The following is a 7753-nucleotide window of genomic DNA, read 5'->3' as shown; positions in this document are numbered from 1 at the left end:
GCACTCTAGAACTGCTGCAGTGAAGGGCGAGTCCGTCCTTCTGACCATCCTGTCTAAGCTCTAATTTTTTTTTCCCAGTATTGCACTTCTCAGCTCTTCCATTTCCCTTCTCATTTCTTTGAGGAGGTCTGAGTTTGCTCCCTTAGGAGTAGTAGGTTGTCGATGGTCTGTCTCCATCGTCGTTCCACTTGGTCCAAAAACGATTGTCTTCTTACTGGAGCTGCAACTTCATCTCCTGATTCTATCTCGTAAGCTCCTCCACATTGGCTGTGAGTGTTTGGATTTGCAAGGCTAATGTTGCAGAATCTTGGAGGGTGCCGGACTCCATCTGGACTTTATAGTGGAATGGAACTATGCTCTCGAACCTAAGTACGAAAATGTCGTCCCCACAGACGGCGCCAAACTTAGGATGTTGTGATTATTAGTCAAATAGGTTTGTCCAGACAAGTCAGCACGAGCTCCGTCTCTATACCTACAAGGTTGTGAAAGAAGCCCTCTATGGGTGGTCACCAGTGTGGTGCTAGCCACGGAATCTCCAATGGTAAAGTCAGCAATTGGAGGCTAAGAAAAATTATGAGAGCTAGGAAAAAATAGTACTATAGCATGTGTATCCAAAAGAAAAATGTACCTTGTTTGTTTTTGAAAGGTGTTTATATACATCTTCCTTCTTCTAGCTGTTGTTGCTTTTATTGTGGCTTTAACGCTTCTTTTATGACGACTCTGGGCTCATTAATGTGGGTTTTGATGAGCTTTCAACGGTCTGACAATTAGTTTGTAACTGTCCGAGATATTGAATTCTCTTCTTAATGGCTTACCTTCCTTCGTTCACGAGGTGGAAGAGTGGACGATGGTGCTTGATGGGTTCGTTTGGGTAAGGAGGTTTGTTGGGCCTATCAGGTACCACCAGCTGGGCACATTAGTTCACATATAGGAAATTTTTGCCATATAGGCGTGTGTGTGGGTTAGAGAGAGCTTTCCAAACAAGAAGGCACCTTGACTAGTGTTGGCCATGTAGTCATAGACTAGATGCTTTTCATCTTCTTCCAACATTTTTTTGTGGGTTCTTAACTGGGCTTTGCTATTAAAAACGTGTTACCTCCATAATTACGAAATATGTTTTGAAAATTTGTGATCTTTAAATTAAAACAAAATACACAACATGTACAGTCAGACTTTTCTCTCAATAAAAGTAAAAGAAAAATTTATTCAACACAAATTTTTTTAGCTGCAAACAGAGACAACAAACTTATTCAAATTCATACAAACTTTGCTAATTATATTAAACCGAAACAACCAAAAGCAAAGTTACTGAAATAACCAAAAGCAAAGTTATACATGAGCATATACTTCTAACCATAATTATTGAAACTGTATTGGATTGTGCCACCTAGAAAAGGGTCGAGTCTTGGTAACAGTGATTTTATTTTCTTGATACAACAAATCAATCAACATCTTGCCAGTTAATCAATGGGTGTAGATATGCCTTCTTAAATGTAGCTTCTATAAACATCTAACGAGGATATAGCTCAGTAATTGAAGCCTCATTTGCTGAGAGTTGGACATATCTGCCACTTGAATGATCTGACCGTGAGATGTCTAATTCAGTGTTGTTGTGCATAAAGAATGAAGGTTGGGATGGAATTGGAAGAGTGATAGAGTAGCTATTAAGCATAAGAACAATCATAGCCATGGTTGGCCTATTAGTTACACTTTCTTGAACACTTAGTAAACCAATGTGGATGCATCTCATTATTTCAGTATAGAGCTATGTCTCAATGTGGGATCTATAATATGTGAAGCAGTTCCCTCCCTCCAATTTTTCCACGCCTACAAGATATAAGTAATGGCCAGACAATATCAGAGAAAATATTTCTATGAGCAAATTGTACTTTGTACACTTAACTATAGTGTAGTTATAAATTTATAATGTTCCCCCTAAACTATTGTAAACCCTGTTAATTATTAGGAAGTCTGTCAAATGTTAATGAAAAATTTAAACTTCTATTAATTGCTTGAAAAGGTTGGCTTTTCCATTAAATTAAGGAAATATTACAACTACGCAATATTTAAGAGGGGGAAATGCACTAAATCTCTATTTTTATCTTGCCAATTTCATGCGTATGTACTAGTGTTTTACAAACAAAAAAGGGAAATGTTCTAAAATTGATCATACTTACATAGCTTAGAAGGTCCTCCACATTCTCTCCACCTTGAAAACAAGCGTTCCTCTGTCCACTCACAATTTCCAATATTAACACACCAAAACTAAAGACATCGGACTTCACTAAAAACTTACTAAGAAAAAAAATAAAAATTAGTTCTCTACTTTCAAGATACTTACTAGGTCCCTACAATTCTACTTGTATTTGCTTGAGTTCGATCCAGTAAAAATGCCATGCCAAAATCTGAAATCTTGGGATTCATCTCTTCGTCTATCACGATGGATAATTCGAAGCCGCGAATCTTCATGAAGGTAAAGAAGCCCCCAATTTGTACGTACCTCCTATGATTTTGTAATGCTTTTGCCAATCCAAATGCACATGCTTGATAGAATCTATGTAACAAATCAATTATATGATATAATTAATTAAAAATGTGCAGATATTTTTTGACAGGACATGTAGCCCAAAAGAACATTTATGAGCACAACTTGATAAATAGAACTGCAGACATACCAAAAAGGAAGTGATCAAGACTTGTATTTGGTAGAAACTCATATATCCAAAGCCTTTCTTCCCTTTCCATTCAAAACTCTAAGAGTCTGACTAAATTACGGTTTTAAAGCTCCTTGGAGTTTTAGACCTTTGTCCAACACACTAACCTGGTTGGATTCCTTGCGTCCTTCTTGAAATTTATATTTTATTTATTTTAATTTTACAAGATTAATAGCTTTAGATTTAATTTTATCACTATTTATTTAATAGTATTATATATATATATATATATATTTTTTTTTTGTTCCAGAATTCTTCTTTCACATCAATAAATATGAATATGAAAATTGTAAAATTTATGTTAAAAATGATTTTATTTTAAATTAAAATGCATTTTTTATTTGAAAGATTAATAAATACAATTTTTTAAAGCTTGTTTATATTTATTATTTTCTATTCACTTTAGAAAAATAATGAAAATACATTTGAAAGTTGTTTTAATTGCTTAATAATTTTTTAAGGGTAAATTTTCATATTTTTACACATTTAATACATTTATTTGTATTTTAATTAATATTAAATTAATTTGACGTCATCACGAGTTAACTTCGGTTAACCCTCGATCTGACCTTAAAAACTTTGAACATCTCTCTTCTCTGGTTCTGAACAGTCTGGGTTTGAAAACCATACTATAAAATTACCTTGTAAACAGCCCCAAATCCACCTTGTCGGAGCTTATTCGCTTTAGAAAAGTCATCTGTCGCATCTCTAATAGTGCCAAAGTCGAATTGCAGAGATTCCCCGCTTCCAACTTCATCGTCAATATCTTTACACAAGGAGCAAGTAGATACTTAACACTAATAAATCGAGTTCTCTATTTAAAGAAGAAAAGTCCCACTATTTAAAATAAGTACGCATACAGTACTAATGATACAAACAAGCTTTTTCACTCTAGGTTTAATGGAAATAACCTCTTGAAAGAGAATTTTGATTTGACGTTACGAGATGAGAAATCAATAACTTATGATATAGAATTATTTAGGGTTCAACTCACATTTGAAATTAAATAAAAATACCATTTTGTAATTCAATTTCTATTTCAATTTTTTTAATAAATTTTATACTTTGCCCATTTATAGTGGGAGTTTGATTTAAATTCTTCTTATTTTTTCTTTTTTTCTTTTTTCCTTTTTATAAAAAAAAAAAAAAGTGGTACAAGACATGGGTGGACGTTAAATTGTCAAATGTTTTTTTATCCTTTCATTTCTTTTTGAAAATTCCTTTTGCAATTCCACAGCTCTCTTTTAGGGGCTCCCCTCTAAATCTGTGTTTTTATGGCTTCATGCACAAATTTGTAATAACTGGAATGTAAATGTGAAGACTTACAGTAGAAAAAAAATAATTAAGATTAAGGATACGTATGGTAGACTGTAATAGGCATTGTAATATAATAGTTATTCCTATGATTTAGCTATTCAATAATTTGTTTATGTTTTTATTACAGGAAATAGTAATTCATTATGAATAACTATACTTTAAAATAAGGAATAACTATTCATCTCTAAAGGGTCATAATAGCTATTTTTTAAAAAGTGTATTAATTTCTAAATTAATATATCTCCAAATAAACAAACTTTCCATATGCACATAACAATTATAAAAATAAAAAATCATAAAAAATAACTAATCTATCTTTCAAATTAAAAAAATATATATATATCCTTTTCTAGGAAATACAATTATATGAGTAAGATATTTCCTAAAATATATCATAAGTTTGATTTAAAATGCTTTTAATCCATTTTCTTCAGGGTTCTATTATTGTGTTGTTACAAAAAGAAAAAAAAAAGTATTACATTACTGTATCTTATATTCCTTGTAAAACCTTTCTATTTATATGTAATTACCGCTACAATATAACAGATTTGCCCTAAGTATTATACTAATTCTTAAAATAAGTCAAAGCACATATGGCATTTCCCGATTACATATAGTGTTAGGTTCTAAGAGTTTATGAACTAATGTATTAGAATTTCAATTTGTATTATGTTGGCAAACCATGTTCATAACATAGAGTCTAGGTTTAAACTTGCTCAAAGTGTGTTTTATTATAAAATTAGAATCGAGTGATTGCAGGATTTATTGGACAAAATCTGCAAGACTTGATTGATCGAAAATTAGACTTGATCGATCGAAACTTGTCCAGATTTAATTTTCTACAGAAATTTCAATTCAGCCCACGCCCATATGACATGTAGGGTTAAGTGTTTTACTTCAAGCATAAAAGGAAAAGCTCTAGCTACGTTTTAAGAGATCTTTAGAGAGTTGTGTGTTGATCTTCTGTGAGATTTAGAGGTGTTTACCTTCATATACACACATAGAGTTATCAAGATCAAGATTCACATCAATAACTTGATGATCTCTTCAATTGTTGCATAAAGAACTTTAAAGAGGATCTGAAACCTTTGAGTGGAGTCTCAAAGTCACAAGTAGGAGAACTTGTGTTTGCTGCAGATCAAAGAAAGAAGTAGTTCGTAGACTCGAAGCTGTCACATGGATCTATTTTCTACATGAGGTAGCAATAGGATGTTAGTGGTCTAAATTCTATTGTAAAAACTTCAATTCTTTCATAGTGGATTTTTTTTTTATTACCTTGAGGATAGCTAAGTTAAATCCTCCCCTAGATTTTTACCGGTTAGGTTTTCCTAGGTTATCATATTGTGGTGTTCTTTATATTTCCATATATCAACATGATATGATATTATTATGTTAACCTAGAACTAAATAATTTATCTAAGTATCACTTGGCTAAATAACAACTTGTGTTAAGGGGTCTAAAAACGTACAAGTGGTATCAGAGCAGGTTAACTCTTGTGTTTAGATCTTTTGATCTAAGAGTTGATCCTTCACCCCTATTGTCATGGATTCTTTAAAGTTCTTTTTGCTAAAAATCCAAATTGTCTACTTTTGGATCATATGGCTTGTTGCATGTATTAAGTCTTTCCTTGAGTATCTTGGTATAATTACATGTGATGATAATTATGTGCGTTACACTGCTTTAACCACCTTAAAGGCATGTGATTCTTGTCTTTGGTATTTGGATAGTGGTTGCTCTAGGCATTTGACAGGAAATAAAGCTTTATTCAAGACACTTTTTGATGGAAAGATTGGGACAATCACGTTTGGAAATGGAAGCAAATCTGTGATTAAAGGCATTGGAACTGTGGACATTCCAGGGTTGCCAGTATTTGAAGGTGTCTAGTATGTTGATGGGCTGAAGGCTAATTTACTCAGCATCAATCAGATTTGCGACAATAGACTGAATGTTCTCTTTACCAAGTATGAATGTGAGATACTTGATGGAGGGGGTGACTGAATGTGTATTGATGTTAGGACAACTGATAACTGTTATGGTTTAACACCAAGTATAAGCAACAAGTGTTTTAGTGTGAAGATTAATCAAGTAGACCTATGGCATCAACGGTTGGGACAGGCAAGTCATAAGCAATTAGAGAAGATCTCCAAGTGTGAAGCAATTATTGGTTTTCCCAAGTTTGAATAGATAGAGAAGAGCATATGTGGAACATGTCAGATGGGTAAACAAGTGAAGTCCAAACATCTGTCTGTAATTGAAGTTCAAACCTCAAGACCTTTGGAGTTGTTGCACATTGATCTCATGGGTCCTTCTAGAGTTCAGAGTTTAGGTGGAAACAAGTACATTTTAGTTGTTATGGATGATTTAACTAGGTATACTTAGATTGTGCTTTTGAAAGATAAGGCCGAGGCTCCTGAAAAGATGATACATTTGTGCAAGAAATTGAAAGTTGAAAAAGGTATTGTGATAGCCAGAATTAGAAGTGATCATGGGAGATAATTTGAGAACACAAAACTAGCTACCTTTTGCAATGATCAAGGCACACATCAAGAGTTCACTTCACCTAAAACACCACAACAGAATTGAATAGTGGAGCAGAAGAATAGGGTTATTCAAGAAACTCATGTCATGCTGAATAACAAGAAGATGCCCAAGTCTTTCTAGGGAGAAGCAGTTAACACTACATGTCATACACTCAACTGAGTGTATTTCAGACCTGAGTCCAAGAAAAGTCCATATGAACTCTGGAGAGGAAAGAAGTCTGCTGTAAAATACTTTAGGATATTTGGAAGTAACTATTACATTCTGCATGATAGGGAAAACCTAAAAAAGTTTAATGCAAAAAGTGACAAGGGATATTTTTAAGCTACTCTATCACTAGTAGAGCGTATAGGGTGTACAATTTAAGGACTAAAATAGTCATGGAGTCTTCAAATGTGGTGATCAATGATGAACTATGTCTAGAATCTCATTCAGAAGACACTCCTCCAGTTCAAGAGAAGACTATGGAGGTTGAAGATTCTCTTTTTGAAGAGTATGTTGGGAAGAACTAAAACTATTGAATGATGCTGCTTCATAACCATCTGTTTCAAACCCATCTACCCTTGCTTGTGAAACTCAACAAGCAAAGTGGGCCTAGCTCTTCATCTGAACAAAAAGGTACCTTAACATCTCTGGTCAAAGGTCCATCTGCTAGAGTAAAGTTAAATCATCCTGCCACAAACATATTGCGTATTCTGAATGATAACATGAGATTGAGGTCTAAAGCTTTGAATGTAATTACTCACTCATGCTATCTATCTCATTTTGCCGAGTTCTTTGGTTTTCTCTTTGATAACACGTTTTCGTGTTATCTTGTGTTTGCATCTCTCTTCCCTACTCTTTAAGCTTTACTTTTATTGTTCATTGTGGTTGAATATGGCTTAGAGTAGTATTATTGGTTTATTGCATCCATTTACTCTTGTTCCGCACTTTAATAAATTAGAGTAAAAACAATCTAGTCGTAATTTTAAAATTGGGGGTTTGAACAAGTTTTAGTATTTTTACACTAATTGAGATTTTAGGGTCAAACTAGGGAATGACCCTACAGTCCGCCCAGTTCCATTGTGAGGGAAAAAAATATCGCTAAAAAGATAAAAATCAGTTTCTTGTTTTTTTCAACCTAAAGACAATCTGGAGGGCCGACGGGGGTATTTGAACCCAAATTTTGTTCATAGGAGACATT

General features: G+C 33.5%; 1 pseudogene; it reads right to left on the bottom strand.

The window, feature by feature from the left end:
• Positions 1-1510: 1510 nt before the first annotated feature.
• LOC142635785 (cysteine-rich receptor-like protein kinase 29) lies at positions 1511-3471 on the bottom strand (annotated as a pseudogene).
• Between the last annotated feature and the right edge of the window lie 4282 nt (positions 3472-7753).

This window comes from Castanea sativa, chromosome 5 (genome assembly GCF_040712315.1).
Source record: "Castanea sativa cultivar Marrone di Chiusa Pesio chromosome 5, ASM4071231v1".
NCBI classification, from domain to species: Eukaryota; Viridiplantae; Streptophyta; class Magnoliopsida; order Fagales; family Fagaceae; genus Castanea; species Castanea sativa.
This window is presented reverse-complemented; position numbering and strand designations above follow the sequence as displayed.